Genomic DNA, 16,427 nt, shown 5'->3' on the forward strand with positions numbered 1-16,427 from the left:
CCCCATTCCAGCTCCTGGCCTCTGACTAGGGCACTTCCTGGAAACTGACGTCATTCTATGTGGTCTGGGGCGGGGGCCTTTGGCAAAGTGTGTGCTCGAAGCTTCCACCCCTCTGGCCCAGAGGACACATGGTTTCACCCTGCTAGCCCAGGTGTGCGGGTCCTGGGCCTTGGACTCTGGTAAAAGCCACCCTCCATTAATTTTATAAGCAACCAAAAATCAGACTCGTCACTAGGCCTGACACTGGGCCAACGGGTAAGAAGTGAAAGGTAGAGCCATGAGTCAGCCTGAAGACGGCCCTGCCCTCCTGAGTCTCACTCGGGCCTCGGCCTCCTTCTTCTGTCCAAAAGTCGAGGCCTCCGGGCCGCCACATGCTTCCGGGTCTGGGCGCCCCCACCCAACGCCACCCCCCTTCAGGTCCAGCCCCTGGACAAAAGTTCCCGTTTGAGTCCCCCCCCCCCCCCCCCCCCCCCCCCCCCCCCCCCCCCCGCAGACCACGAAGGCTTCTCGTGGCTCCTGATGAAGTCAGCAACAGGCCCAGGAAGGAGGGGGTGGGGGGAGGCAAAACCACAGGCTTTGTTCCAAAGTAGCACGCACAAGATTTGGTGTAATTATTTTAATTGGTATGAGTGTTGGAGTATTTCTCTCCACTCCATGTCAGGTACCTAATTATATTTCCATTGTGCGCCGAAGTCAGTATTGTCAAGCTGTTCTCAGGGCTAATCCTCCGCATTGAGGGTTGATGGGCCGAGGGAAATCCTCCCTTCAGCAGCTTGTTGTCGGCCCCGTCAGGCAGCTCTCCCTGGCAGCCGGGCCCCGGCAGGACCCAAAGAAAACAGCACTTAGGCTGCCGGGGCTCCCGACACACGGATGGGACCCTACTTGTCAGGGAACAAAAGAGACTTCTTCCCTCTCTAATGGGGAGAATGAAACCCTTAAGACATGTCAATAGAAAAGCCGGAGGTAGTGAACTCCCAGACTCGGGCAAACTCTCCAATTAAGATGCCAAACTGATGGGAAGCTAAGCCGGTGTCCTACTCTGACAAGTCAAATAATAAGATTATCATGTCTCATTTACCACATGGCTAAAAATACATCGGGTGCCAATGGGCTGGGGAGGGAGAGAAGGCCTGGCCGCAAACCCCCCTCCCAGGGAATGCCGGCCAGCCCAGCCCTGCTGGAGAAGGCCCCAGCGGCAAAGGGAAGAGGAGCCCAGGAAGCGCCCAGAGGACATCCGGACAGCACCAGCACAGGGGGAGGGGCCGGGCCTGCCGGGCCTCTCAAAGCTCTGGGCTCTGTCCCCTTGGCATCAAGGCCAGCATCCCAGGGGGCTTAGCTCTTCTAGTCGCCGTAAGGGCCCAGCAGGCCTAGCTCCTTCCAGGGTCCAGCAGGGATGGGATCGTGGATCCGGTGCTGGAAGGGACTTGGGAGGTCATCGAGTCCATCTCTCCATTTTACAGATGAGCCGACTGAGACCCAGGACCAGCAATTCACGTGCCTGGGGTCACACAGGTAACAAAAGACAGAGGCAGGATTTGAACCCAGGCTCTTTGACTTTTGAACCAGATGCTTTCCGTTGTACTGTGAGGTTCAAGGATGAGTAAGAGACACAATTCCCTCAGACCCATCATGTGCCTTCCTGCGGCCAGGCGGTTAGACTGTAAGCCCCTTGAGGGCAGGGCCTGTCTTTTGCCCCTTTTTGTATCCTCATTGCTTAGCAGAGTGCCCAGCACATAGTAGGTGCTTCATACATGTTTATTGGCTGATGGAGGTTTAAGGAAATGACACAGACAAGGCAAGCAAGGCTTTTTGCCTGGGTAATGGGGATGGCAAGGACTGTAAACTGGCTTTGTCTGCCTGATGAGAATTGCCCAGAAACAAGGCCGACTGCCAGTGAATCAGACCCTCTGCAGGGCCATGGCAGTCCTGTGCTGAAGTTTTTAGGGAAGTTAGACCCCCACACACAAAAACAGTAGGTGTGTGTATGTTCAGATAGCAGTAGTGATGTGAATATACACATATATGTATACACATACATAAATAAAATGTGCATTTGTGTGTGTCTGAATGCATGTGTCTATCTGTGTATACACACACATACATCCAATGGGCCCCAAAAGTTCAGTGTCCCCATTAAACTTTTTAAATGCACCCCACATATACTGGATCTGACCCACCAAAATTAGATTAGATTTCGTTTGTAAGAGCTCACATTTCTCTGTTCTTTACCATCGGTAGGGGGGCTGTCCCACCACAAGGTATGTTGTGCAAGTATTCCTATCCCCATTTCACAAACAAGGAAACGGACTCATATGACTTGTCCAAGGTCACACAGCTAGTTAGCGGTTAGAACCCAGTTCTTCTGAGACAAAGTCCAGCGTTCTCTCCACATACCATGAATTTAGGCCTCCTACAGCTAATACAGCCAACACAGACCATAGCAGGCTATGGAGAAGGTCTTAGGGATGGAAGCTTTTTCAAATGTCTATCAAGGATGCTTCCCTTGCAAATCGTGGGACACAGACATATGAGCTCAAAAGAATCAGTATTAAAGGGGCGGCTAGGTGGCGCAGTGGATAGAGCACTGGCCCTGGATTCAGGAGGGCCTGAGTTCAAATCCGGCCTCAGACACTTTACATACTTACTAGCTGTGTGACCCTGGGCAAGTCACTTAACCCCAATTGCCTCACCAAAATAAATAAATAAATAAAGATGACCCTCAACAGGACAAAAGTATCATAGGCAGAGGGGCTGCAGGATGTGCAGGTCAATAACCTGTGACCTCATCCATTCAGCTTCCCCCCACCCCCCAGGGCAGATCATAGTCGGCTTATGAGCATCCTGGTCACATCCTCCAACCTTATCCCAGGGGCTCTTTATTCAATGCACTAGTCACCTTCTCTGATTTCCCCCAACATCCAAAGGATATCGGAGGAGCACGGCTGAGCTCTGTCTGTTATCCTCATCCTCCCGGCTTGACCAGCCCCGTCTTCCTGTTTCTTTCATACCTTTCCCTCCGTGTTCCTTGTTCACCTCATGATCCTCATGTTCGATTATTCAAAGATGCTGTGTTCCCAGTAAAATATTGGTACTGAAAGGATGCACCTTCATTTCTGGGAGAAACAAAGGATCAAGAAAAGAGCTTTTTGGGGCAGCTAGGTGGCGCAGTGGATAGAGCACCGGCCCTTGAGTCAGGAGGACCTGAGTTCAAATCTGGCCTCAGACACTTAACACTTACTAGCTGTGTGACCCTGGGCAAGTCACTTAACCCCAATTGCCTCAACAACAACAACAAAAAAGAGCTTTTCGATTTCCTAAAATCAGTTCATATTCTCCTCAGGTTTAGTTCTAGGCCAGACTTGCTGAGGTTGGTCTGTGAATAAAGATTTATCAGTCCCCTCTTGTAACCAACTGTGCCTTGGGGTTTTTTTGTTTGTTTGTTTGTTTTGGTGAGGCAATTGGGATTAAGTGACTTGCCCAGGGTCACACAGCTAGTAAGTGTTAAGTGTCTGAGGCTGGATTTGAACTCAGGTCCTCCTGACTCCAGGGCCGGTGCTTTATCCACTGTGCCATCTAGCTGCCCCATGCCTTGTTTTTTAAAAGAATATTCTTGAGTGGAGCATGCCCCTAGATTGACCCTGTTCCCTGGGAATCGCACGCATATATCTGGTGTGGCACCCCCTTGGGCCTGCGGAATCATGGCCTTCCTCTCCTGCCCTGCTTGGTAAGGGAAGGCCCAGCTTTCCTCTATGACCTTGGACAAGCTAGCTAACCACCCTTCTACCTTGCAGTTTGGGCTGTTGAATCAAAGGCCCCTATTGTATGTGTTAATTATATGTAAGGAACAGCGCTGAGCTTCCCAAAGGCCGATCCAGCCGGGAGCAGCTGACACCAGCCGGCTCATCCCCAGCTCGTCTCCAGGTGGAACAAGTGGCTCATCCCTGGGAGCCCAGAGGAATCCAGAAGGCTCCCTTCCAAAGCTGCGTTGCATCAGCCAGAAATCTGATGGGAAAAGTGGATTCCCCCTGAGGGGGAAGGAGAAGCGGTGGAGACGGGGTCATGTTTAGACAAGGTGCCTTCCTGCTTGCCAAGGGGGAGGTCTGGGAGTCTGCAGCCTGTCAGAGCTGGCATCTTAGAGGAAAATGTGAACCAGCCCAAAGGGGTTGGTTTCAGCTGCACTGGTTTGGCTGCATCGGGCAGAGCAGAGCCACCTCGCTGGAGCCGGCCCCCAAGAACAGACTCCCAGCTGGCACTAAATGCCATGCCCTAGAGGCCCATCCCCTCTGCAGAGGGGGAAACTGAGGCTCTGGCTGGGGGAAGACTCCACCCAGGCCACCCCCTCGAGGCAGGAGGAGAGACTGGGCCCCTCATTCTTTCCAGATGGATGTGGGTCCACCAACAGCCTGCCTCAGTTTACCAGCAAGGCTGCAGGCTCTTGGTGGAGCCCCAGCCCATACAGGGCTTCTGGCCTTTGCAAGCCCCTTGGGAAGCCTGGAAGCTCCATCCACCTCAAGCCTGGGGGACAAGTTCTGCCAACTTTTCAAAGACACTAAGGGCGGTGGACTTGAGTGCAGGTGTGGGCAGCCTAGGGTGACTGCGGCTCCAAGACCAGAGTTCAAATCCAGCCTCAGACCCTTACTAACTGTGTGACCCTAAGCAAGTCACTCAACCTGTCTCAGTTTCCTCATCTGTAAAATGGGGTTAATAATGGTACCCAGGGCTGCTGTGAGAATCAAATGAGATAACACCTATAAAGCCACTAGCACATAGTAGGTGCAATGGAAATTCGGCTATCATCATTCAAGGGGTGTATGAATGAGTATTATTTTATTTTAAAGCTGAAATCACATTCTTTTTTCTAAAAAATTTTAGGGATGCTTTTTTGGTTCTTTCCACCACAGTTCTTTCCCACTGTCACCTCCACCACAGAGCGCTTCTCATGTGAAAAAGAAAAACAGTTAAGCAAAAACAGACTGAGACAATGAACATTTCCAACAGAGTGCGCCACATTCCACCTCCATAGTCCCCCACCTCTCCAACCATCATCTTCTAGTTTGAAGTTGGAAAAAAAGAGGAGCAAATTCCTTTCCATGATTCCTTGATCAGGAGCGGGGGGGGGGGGGGGGGGGGGGGGGGGGGGGGGAGCTTCCTTCTCTTCCTGGACATGACCCTGACCCGTTGCTGGGCTGTGACCCAGCCTCAGTCGCTGAGGCTGGTACAGTCGCCTAGCTCCATGTTCTATGAATGAGCCACCAGCCCCCCAGGTGGATTCTGCAGCAATTATGGAGCCAAGGGCAGGAAGTTGTTAAAGACCATCAGCCCTAGAGGGGCAGGTAATTAGATCCCGAATGGCCGGGCCTTCTCAGCTCTGCCCTTGGACATTGCAGGGCACGGCCTCGGGGCCATTTTCCAGGCTCTCCTTATAAACCATTTGTACCATCCTGGGTGTTTCTAGTCTCCATCTCCATCCAATCAGCCCTTCATTTGTCCCTGCATGTCTGTCGGTTGGAGTGGAAAAATTCCCCCGCACACCAGCTCTCCAGAATGTTCCTGGTAACCTACAATTAACCTCCCCCAATCACTCCATCATCTGGTATAATTGCATTTTTCAGAGATTGTGCAATGATGTTTAGAGGGAGAGCGGCAGAACTCAGCATGCGGCTCTGAACCCTGCAGCTGCTTTCTCCTGGGCCTCAGTGTCCCCATATCGAAAATGGGGACAGGAACCATTGCAGGGGCCACACCCATGACCTCCAGTCTGCCCACCTCTGGGCCGCTGGACACCTCCCTTCATTACCCCCACATTCCTTTGCTCCATCCCCCTCCCCTCCACTATCCCACACCCTGCGATTCAACCCATCCCTTGGCATTCTCTCAGTCTTCCATCTGTTGACCTTCAGGGCCCCAAACCTCGGGGTCACATTTGATTCTTTCTTCCCCCTCCCTCTTCCTATTCTGTCTGTGGCTTGGGGTGGGGTGAGGCTGGAGAGTGGAGAAAGCATTGCCCTTGCAGTTAGGCAGAGCCGGGTTTGAATCCTGCCACAGGCACTCAATAGCCTTGGGACTGTGAACGTGGGACAACTTGTGTGAGCCTCAATTTCTCACCACCTCTCCCCAGGCCACTCTTGGCTCCTCCAAGACCTTCCATTTACGGAGGCCACTGGAGGCAGCAGAGTCTCATTCCTCTCCCGAATGCTTCTCCAGGTCTCTGTCTTTGTCTCTCCATCTCCCTCTCTTTCTGTCTCTCTGTCTCTGTCTATCTCTGTGTCTCTCTATTTCTGTCACTCCATCTTTATCTTTCCCCCTTCCCTCTCTTTCTGTCTCTCTCTTTCTCTCTGTCTTTGTCTCTGTCTCTCTTTCTCTCTTCCCTCTCTGTCTTTCTGTCTCTGTCCAACTGTCTGTCTGTATCTCTCCCCCCCACCCAACTGGGTGGTGAGTCAGAAGTTCTGAGTTTGAATCCTCACTGAGCCACTTCCTACCTGTGTGACCCAGAACCCGTCACTTTCCTGCTCTGGACTTCAGGTTCCATAAAATGAATCCAAATCCTCTAAGAGCCTTTGTTCCCAGCCTTGTTAGTGAACCCCTCTGTCTCAGGCCCCATCTCTGAAGGGAGCCCCCACCACAAACTGCAGCAAAGCTCTGGATGCTTAAAGGGTTTTGTTCCCAGAGCTTATGAGTCAATTCTTGGGAGCTCAGAACACATTTTTCCCCATGGAACAAATGAGCCATCAGCAAACACTAGACTGCTTTCTCTGTACCAGGCACTATGGGAGGGGCTTCAAAGAATGAAACCAGGCTGCCCCATGGTGAGGTTCCCAGGCTAGCCGGCAAGCACCATAGACCCAGAGCAGGAGGAAGAGGGACCTTACAGATTAACTAATTCACACCCTCTCCCTTATTTTACAGTTGAGGAAACTGAGGCCCAGAAAAGAGAATGGGACTCACCCAGGGTCACACAACTAAGTGCATAAGGTGGGATTTGAACCCAGGTCTTGATGCCAAGTCTAGTGCTCTCTCCCCAGTCCTCTGTTGCCTTTTGAGGAAGTCCACTAGGGTTTAGAAGAAAACAAATGTCCTGAATTCTCTTTAAGGCCTGAGTAACCCCCAGTGAGTCCTTCAGCCACCTCCCAGTGTTTTGTTCCCATCCACCCACTCCCCTTCCATTTTCTCAGAGCGCTTCTCCTTAGGGTGGGGCCCTCTCTATCTCTGGGCCAGGTGGAATTGCCCTGAGGCTGGGAGGAAGGTGTGGGGCAGAGGCGCCGGGATGGCTGGAAAGCCCCCCAGCCTGGGAGTCAGGAGACAGGGGTGAGCCCCCGTGTGGGCCCTGGCAGAGGGGAAGCGAGATGCTGGCCTGGCTTTGGGACTCGGTTTCCCCACATAAAATGGAGGAGGGGCATGCCACCTCCATAATCCCTAAACTTTCTCCGGATGGTCTTGGGATTCTGAACTGCTACAAGGTGTTGGCATGGGAGGGAGGGGCAGGAGCTAGTGTCCTGTCCCCTCATTGTTCAGATGAGGCCAGTGAGGCCCAGAGAGGGACAGCACCTTGCTCAGCGTTGCTCAGCTCGGTAGTGCCAGGCCCAGCCCCAGAGCTAGAAGAAGTCTCCGAGGACATCTAGTACAACCGAGGCATAGAAAGTGATATATCCACAGTCACACGGGGAATAAACAGCCGGGTCAGGATTGGAATTGGGGACCTGGGACTCTCTACCGCCCCTGCTCCTGGTCTGACATCCTCATTGTTATGCTTGTCACAGCCCCCCCAACCCGCCCCCCAGAGCAGGTGGAACAGGTGGGGAAGGGCCTGGACTTCCTGGAGGGAGCAGGGCTGGGAGGGGTGAGCCCCAGCCCGCCGGCCCCTCAAGGACAGTGAGTCAGACATCAGGCTGACCGAGGGGTCTCACGTCCCTTTGGGGCTCCCTCCTCCTCACCCATCTCAGTGAAGCATGGCCAAGGACGGATGCACACAGCTGGGCAAGGGTAACCTCCCGCGGCCTTGGGAGAGGCTGGTGACTCCAGACGGAGCCGAAGAGGGGCTCCCGGGCTTTGAAGTCCTCCCCCGCCCCTCTGTTTGCTTGACAACTCCCAAGTGCCGCCCATCAGCCTTATCTCTTTTCTGTGCACTCCATGCCTCAATGTCCCTCACACTCCCTCCCCGCCACACACACTCTCTGTCTCTCTAGTCTCTCAGTCTGTCTCTCTGCCTTTGTCTCTCCCTCTCTGTCTGTCTCTCTGTCTTTGTTTCTCTCTCTGTCTGTTTCTCTGTCTTTGTTTCTCTCTCTGTTTCTCTGTCTCTCTGTCTTTGACTCTGCCTCTGTCTGTTTCTCTCTGTGTCTCTCTGTCTCTCTCCTCTCTGTCTCTCTGGTTTCCCTGTCTATCTCTCTCTGTCTCTGTCTCTCTAGTCTCTCAGTCTGTCTCTCTGCCTTTGTCTCTCCCTCTCTGTCTGTCTCTCTGTCTTTGTTTCTCTCTCTGTCTGTTTCTCTGTCTCTCTGTCTTTGACTCTGCCTCTGTCTGTTTCTCTCTGTGTCTCTCTGTCTGTCTCTCTCCTCTCTGTCTCTCTGGTTTCCCTGTCTATCTCTCTCTGTCTCTGTCTCTCTGTCTTTGTTTCTCTCTCTGTCTGTTTCTCTCTGTGTCTCTGTGTCTCTCTCCTCTCTGTCTCTCTGGTTTCCCTGTCTATCTCTCTCTGTCTCTGTCTCTCTGGTCTCTCAGTCTCTGTCTTTCTGTCTCTGTCTCTCTGGTCTCTCAGTCTGTCTCTCTGTCTTTGTCTCTCCCTCCATCTGTTTCTCTCTGTGTCTCTGTGTCTCTCTCTTCTCTGTCTCTCTGGTCTCCCTGTCTCTGTCTCTCAGTCTCTGTCTTTCTGTCTCTGTCTCTCTGGTCTCTCAGTCTGTCTCTCTGTCTTTGCCTCTCCCTCCATCTGTTTCTCTCTGTCTTTCTGCTCTGTCTCTCAGGTCTCCCTGTCTCTGTCTCTCTGGTCTCTCTGTCTCTGTCTGTGTCTCTCTCTGTCTCTGTCTCCCTCTCTTCCTCCAGGATGAGTGAAGGCTCCCCCACAGTCAGCCTTCTCACTTACTTCCTCCCCCCAGCTCCAGCCCAGACGGTCAGACCAGTGGCAAGGATTTCCCAAATGGGGAATGTTCTAGTTGAGTTTTCCATTCTTGTCCAGAAATTCCTGAGTCAGAGGCTGTTGGAGCTGAAGGAGAGAAGTGTGTTAGTGGGGGAGGGGTCCACCCGCCCCCTGCCAAGCTTCTCTTCTCCCCCCTCCCCATGGTGGCCTCCAGGCCCTCTTTGGGACCACAGGCCTGACCAAAGAGGCAGATGCCAAGTCACAAGCTGCTCTGGTCTCCAGTCAGATGGGTCCCAGAGACATCTCCACTTGGTCTTACCTCTCTGGGCCAACAGACAGCTCAGGCCAGCAGGGATTCACCGCCAAGGTAGGATCAGAGGAAGAACAACATCCAGGAGCCACCTCAAACTCAACATATTCTATTATTATTATTTATTTTTTTAGTGAGGCAATTGGGGTTAAGTGACTTTCCCACACAGGATCACACAGCTAGTAAGTGTTAAGTGTCTGAGGCTGGATTTGAACTCGGGTACTCTGACTCCAGGACCGGTGCTCTATCTACTGTGCCACCTAGCTCCCCCGTCAACATATTCTAAACAAAGCTTGTTATCCTTCCCCCAAACCCTCCCTTCTTCCTGCCTTCCCTGTTACTGTGGAGGACACCATCCCCCTCCCAGTCCCTCAGGCTCCCAAGCTAGGAGTCATCCTGGGCTCCCCACTGTCCCTTGCCCCCCAACATCCAATATGGCACCATGACCTGTGAAAGTCACCTCTGCAGCATGTCTTCTGTCCTGTGGTGCAGACTCGCATCATCTCACACCTGGACTATTGCAATAGCTGTGGGGGTGCCTTTGATCTCTCCTCCCTCCAGTTCTCCTCATCCCCTTCCCAATCCCCCTTGACACTAGGTGCCCTCCTCTGGCTATATCTCCAGTTTAGCTTAGAGATTTCTGGCTTGCTTTCCACAGCTTCTCCTCCTTTAGACTGTAAACTCCCTGAGGGAAGGGATTATTCTCTCTTGCCTCTCTTTTTTTCTCCCCAGGGCTTAGCACAGTCCCTGGCACACAGTGGGTGCTGAGTGATGCTTGTTGACTAACCAACTGACTGACAGCCTGCCGGACTTCCATGGAGCGCCTTGTGCCCAGAGGTCTCTGTATCCCAGGCCTGAGGAGCCCACACCAGAAAGAGCAGCCCAGGCACTCGGGTCCCACGCTGACCTGGCCAGCCTGGTCAGCAACTTTGGGCAGGGCGCCAGACTCCCCAAAGAGTTCCCTTGGGGGCCAGGGTCACCCACACACTGACCACCAAAGGGAGAGGCTCCTGCTCCCAGCACTTACCTCCTACTTTGGTGGCCCAAAGGCAAGTCTTTTGGGGCGCCCTTCTCCGAGATGCCTCTTGGCCTTGTGGGAAAGCACGACCAGTGGCTGTTGATTGGATCATCTGGGGATGGGAGCAGGGTTTGCCTCAAAATCATTTTTCCACTGAAATCCCCCCCCCCCCCATTACACGTCTGTTGCTTTGTCGGTGTAAAGCTTTTGAACTGATGAAAATGCATTTATCGAGCGCTTACTGTGTGCAAAGCACAGAGGGGACAAACAGCAGAGGTAGCGGGCCCTGCCCTCCAGGATCTCACATTCTAATGGGAGAGACATGGGGCAGGTTTCAGCAGCTGCTCAGAGGGAAGGGCCCCCTGGTCCTGAGGGGCAGCGGCAGAGCGGACATCTGCTCCGCTCTCTTTGATGCCGAGCCTTTTGACTTTGGGGTGACAACTTCTTTCCCAGGTCTTCACTGGCTGTGGCCGATGTGCTGGGGCCCCCCGCCCCCGCTGTGCTCCAGAGGGAGGGGCCTATGTGATCCGGGGGAGGGACCTCTATGCTCCAGGGGGAGAGGCCTATGTGCTCCAGGGGGGAGGGACCTCTGTGCTGGGGGGCGGGCTCTGTGCTCCAGAGGGAGGGGCCTCTGTGCTCCAGGGGGGGAAGGGCCTCTATGCTCCAGGGGGAGGGGCCTCTTGCTGGGAGGAGGGGCCTCTGTACTCCAGAGGGAAGGGCCTATGTGCTCCAGGGGGGAGGGGCCTCTGTGCTCCAGGGAGGGGGGGTTGCCACACTGCAGAGGGCCCCTCTCCCCAAGGCTTTTCCCTGGGATAATGGCTTCTGGGGGCCAGGCTGAAAGCAGGGCCAGGGCTCTGGAGGACGAGAGGTGATCAGCAGTTGGTGGTGTTGGTGAGGAAGACGGATCTCTTTTCCACAATGAGATCATAGAATGGGGATGGCAGAACTAGGAGGGACCTTAGAACCAGGGATGTCAGGGCTGGGAGGGGCCTTGGAACAGGGGATGTCAGGGCTGGAAGGCTCCATACAGCCACCTTCTCCTGAGGCCCGTCCAGCAGTTAGTCAAAGACTGGGGGAGGGGAGGGGAGTGGCTTTCTTTGGGTCAACAAAGGCCCCTGGAGCTGGAGGTCAAAGGAAGGCAGTCATTTGTAAATGATGAGGATGAATTGAGCTGGAAGAAGCCAGCAGAGTGTGTTTCTATGCACTGCTGTGTATACACATGTGATGTTTGTCCACATCCATTGTTTATACAAACACGCACAGGAGTAGGTGAGCCCGTGTCTGTTTGTGGTGTGAGCGTGTGTGCACCACGAGTGTGCTGACAGTGTAAGCAGAGTAAGAGAAGCCCTACCCATTCTTGGACAGTGTGTGAACCAGAGGGTCAGGGGTGCTGTGTGTGTGTGTGTGTCATATGCAATCCATCTTTGTGTCCGTGTCAGCGTTCTGAAAGCCGTCCAAGGTCAAGCATGTCAGAAAACCCCTGGAAGGCATCATGTCAAAGGCTCCCAGTCCCACAATGGTTGTCCTAGGATGGCAGAGGCAGGATGAGCGGGAGCTCTCCACCCCCTCTGGAGTCGCCACCAACCAACAGTGCTTCCGGGCCTGAAGGATGGATGTGATTCCACCCTGAGTGCCAGGGAGGTGGTGAGCCCTTGGGCCATGAGAAAGGAGAGCTGCTGGTCAGCTGGGGGGGACCCTCTGGGCTCTCCTTGAGGGGTCAGACCTTCCAGCCATAGGAAATCAGCCCCTGCCATCAGAGTCCTTCTGATCCCGCTTTGCTCTTGGGGACAGCCTGGGCCAGGGGCAGCCACAACCTTCTATCTAGCTCGAAGGCTTCTAAGACTAGCAGCTGTTTGCGTACCTACTGTCGTGTTTCCAAGGGACCCGTCACTGGGGACACAAGGACAACACAGAGTCAGTCCCTCCCGTCAAGGAGCTTAAAATCGACTGGCTGGGGGCAGCTAGGGGGCACAGTGGATGAAGCACCAGCCCTGGATTCAGGAGGACCTGAGTTCAAATCCAGGCTCAGACACTTGAGTCTTACTAGCTGTGTGACCCTGGGCAAGTCACTTAACCCCCGTTGTCCTGCAAAAAATAAAATAAAATAAAATCGACTGGCTACAAGCTCAGGCTCCTGTGGTCAGGCTGGTGAATTTAAATCAAAATAATAAGGATGTGCAAAATTCTGTCAGTTATTGGCCAACATAGATTCTAATCAGCCAAAAACCCACTAATTACATAATAAGAACAGACTACAATTATAGTTTAATGGGGTTCTTAACAAAATATACATCTGGGTGGGGGGCGGGAGGGACAGAGACCAGGAGACAGAATGCTCAGGGAACAGACAGGCCTGAATAGCAACTCACAGACTCCCCCTTTTGAACTGGAGCATTTCCGAGGACTTCTGAAAATATCTGACAATCTCTTTCTGTCCTTTGGACAGGTGACAGTACTATCTCATCTTTTCCATGGGCAGTTGCTATGCTACTCTCCTCAACTGGCTGTTTTTCAAATGTAGCTTTTTAGGAATTAAATTATCAATTGAGACTCTGGGGTACAATTTTATTTTTATTACAAGTACATACATCAACATTTTTAGTTATCCTTTCATTGTGAACGGTCAAATGACTTTCCTATTTTTTTTTCAGTCATGTCTGACTCTTAGTGACCCCATTTGAGGTTTTCTTGGCAAAGATACTGCCATTTCCTTCTCCAGTTCATTTGACAGATAAGGAAACTGAGGCAAATGGGGTTAGGTGACTTCCCCAGGATAACATGGCTAGTAAGTGTGGCAGGCTGGATTTGAACTCAAGAAGATGAGTCTTGGGGGCAGCTAGGTGGCTCAATGGATAAAGCACTGGCCCTGGATTAAGGAGGACTTGAGTTCAAATCTGACCTCAGACACTTGACACTTAGTAGCTGTGTGACCTTGGGCAAGTCACTTAACCCCCATTGCCCTAAAAGGGAGGAAGAAAAAAAAAAGATGAGTCTTACTGACTCCAAGCTTGATGCTCTGGTGGTCACCGAGCTGCCTTGCTGCCTTACAAAAAAAAAATTAATATTAAACTGTAATTTCTTTTTGCAGTCACATAAACAAACTTTCATCTTAAAATTAGATTTACTCTCATGAAGAAGAACTAAAAACAGTCATTTTCAGCTTCTTCCCTGGTTGCAGTTGGTGAAGCTGAGTAAATTTCTCCCTGAATGAGCTTTTTCCCGTTTCCTGTTTCATTCGATCTCAGACAAGGTACGTTTGAAGTTTGTTCTACAACTTGGTAAGTCCTTTGGAAAGATTTTCAGCTCATCCATACTGGTCTTCTCCCCTCCCCTTCCAACCTCTCCCCTTCCTTTCCCAACTCTCTTCTGTCATCTTTCAGTCCTTAGGAGGAGGTTACTAAGGCAGAACCCTCTTTCAACTTCCTGGTTACTCCCCCTCTCTGGGCCTCAATTTACACATCTGTAAAGTGGAGATAACAGTACTTGCCCTGCCTCACAGGCTTGTTATGAGGAAAGGGCTTTGCAAACCTCAAAGGGTTGGAGTTATTATTTTTACTGATTTACCCCAGAATTGTCTGAGACAGGAGAAATATTGTCAACTTAGAGGTCTCTAATAGAGTGCCCCAGGGATCTGAGCTTGGTCCTGAACTGTGGGACATCTTAATCAATGACTTGAGTCAGGAGGAATAGCTAATAGCCTTGATGACAGTCAGGGTCCAAAGTAATATTGACAGTACAGAACACTGGGCAGAATCTAGTAAGATGACATGTAATAGGGTTAAATGCAAAGTCTTACACTTAGCTTTGGGGCGAAAAATCCCCTAATGATAAGGGGGAGGGGTAGCAAGACAGTAGCGCATCTAAAAAAGATCTAGGGATCCTAGTGGATCCATATGAGTCAGGAGAATGCTATAGCTGCCCAAACAGCTGATGGGATTTTAGGGGGCATTCAGAGAAGCACAGCTCCCCACTCTCCTCTGCTCTGGTCAGACCCCATCTGGAGTCTTCACTTCTGGCTACCAGATTGCAGGAAGGACTTTGATAAGTCAGATTCAGAGGTGATGACCAGAGGTAGAGAGAGTCTCAAGGTGATGCCATATAAGATTGTTAAAGGAGCTGTTGTTGGTTAGCCTGCAGGGAAGAAATCTTGAGTGGGGGCATGGCAGTTGTCTTCACCCTCTGCCATGGAGGGGCAGGGGTGGGGGAGGAATTAGGGATTAGCCTTAGACCTGGAGGACAGAACAAGGAGCAATGGGTCCGAAACCCAAAGAGACACATTTAAATCAATGCCAGCATAAACTTCCCAAAATGACCCGCTCCATCCCAAAGCATGCGGAGCGCCCTCCTCCTCACTGAAGGACTTCAAACCAAGTCAACAAGCATTAATTAAGCACTTACTGCATGCCAGGCACTGTGCTACATGCTGGGGATAAAAAAAAAAAAGACAAGAGACAGTCCTTGCTCTTGAGAGCTCCCAGTCTAATGGGGGAGAGCAGAAGCTGTGGGTTACCTGGGAGCGCCAGAAAACCTCTGAGCTGCCCGCCCCAGTGTTCTGCACATCACCCCCACATGGGAAGTCGTAGAGGGAGAGGGAAATCATTCTAGATTTTGAGACAGAAGATCCAGGTTCCAGTGCCACCCTCAGTTCCCCTCCACACACACCCCCTCTTCTTGTGGAAGAGATATTGTGGCTAGGCTGACATCTTTGTGCCACTCTATCATTCCCCCTCATCTTGCCTTCTGACACTTCTCTCTGTAAGACTTGAGCAATTCACCTGCCTTTCCAAGCCTCAGTTTGCTTGTCTGTATAATGGGAACCATGAAAGCCCCAGCCCCTGTGTGATACACTTTGCCCACCTGAAGCGCAATGGGCACAATTACATTTCATAGCCCTCTCTTTCTAGTCAAACTGGGTCCTTGTTTTGAGGGGTTCAGTGCCCTGGTCAGTGCCTGGAAGGCCCAGAGGGTGTCAAGCCCCCAGAGACTTGGGGTGAGCGCAGGCTTGATGCCACCCTTGGCCAGTGTGGGCAGGACGGAGTGGCCACCGAGCTGCCTCCTGGCTCTAACCCTGTGGGAGAGAGGATGGAGACGAGCCCTCTGGCATCTGTGCACACGTGAGGGATTGTGCTCCTCCATGGCGGCTTCCCCGGCAACAGAAGCTTGGGCGAGACCTTGCGGGGCCCTGTCTGCTGTTGGCACTTTCACGCGGATTTAGGAGCCTGGTTTTAATTGTCTCCCCCCACCTCTCCCAAATGCTCTGGATTTCACGGGGATTCTCTGCCTGGGGCTCACCGGGGCCAGAAGGGGCCAGAGCCCAGCCTCAGTGCCTCTCCCTTAATGATGCTGTCTGTCACAACGTCCATGTGCACCTTCCCTACGTGGGGTTGGGGCCAAGAATCTCCATGGGTTCGAGCATCTTTTGCACGGCCCAGAGCTCCAGGGGAGGAGACGTTTGTTCACAACTCAAGTGTGCTTTAATGGGCCTGCCAATCACCCAAGGTGGGCCAAGGTTCAGTATCCCTTGGTGTAGTGCTACCTGATGTGTGCAAGGCTCAGGACTGGGCTCTGTGGGACTATCAGATGTGGAGGCACCTCCGAGGCTGTCTGGTCCAGCAAGAGTCCCCCCTCCACTCTCTCCCCTTCCCTTCCGGCCTCTGCACAGCTGCCCAAAGGATGCCACTGAAGTGGAGGGACATTTGACCAAAGCCCCTGGGTACCCCAGTGCCTCCAGGGCCAACTACAAAGGCCTCACCTGGCATGGAGAGCCCTTGGCGACCCATCTCTCACCCACCTTTCCAGCCTTAATACATCTTTCTTTCCTTCGTGTTCTGCCATGCCTTTATTTAAAAATCATTTTTCAATGAACAGTTATTTTCTCTCCATTCCACTCTCTGACCCCCACAGAACAAGAAAAAGAAAAACATCGTAACAAATGTCCACAGTCCAACAAAGAAGATTCCCTCACTGGTCATGGCCCACGAAGCCTGCCTCATCCTGTCCCTGTGCCCCTCCCCTCTGTCTGGAGGTGGGCAGCCCTG

This window comes from Dromiciops gliroides, chromosome 1 (genome assembly GCF_019393635.1).
Source record: "Dromiciops gliroides isolate mDroGli1 chromosome 1, mDroGli1.pri, whole genome shotgun sequence".
Taxonomy (NCBI): Eukaryota; Metazoa; Chordata; class Mammalia; order Microbiotheria; family Microbiotheriidae; genus Dromiciops; species Dromiciops gliroides.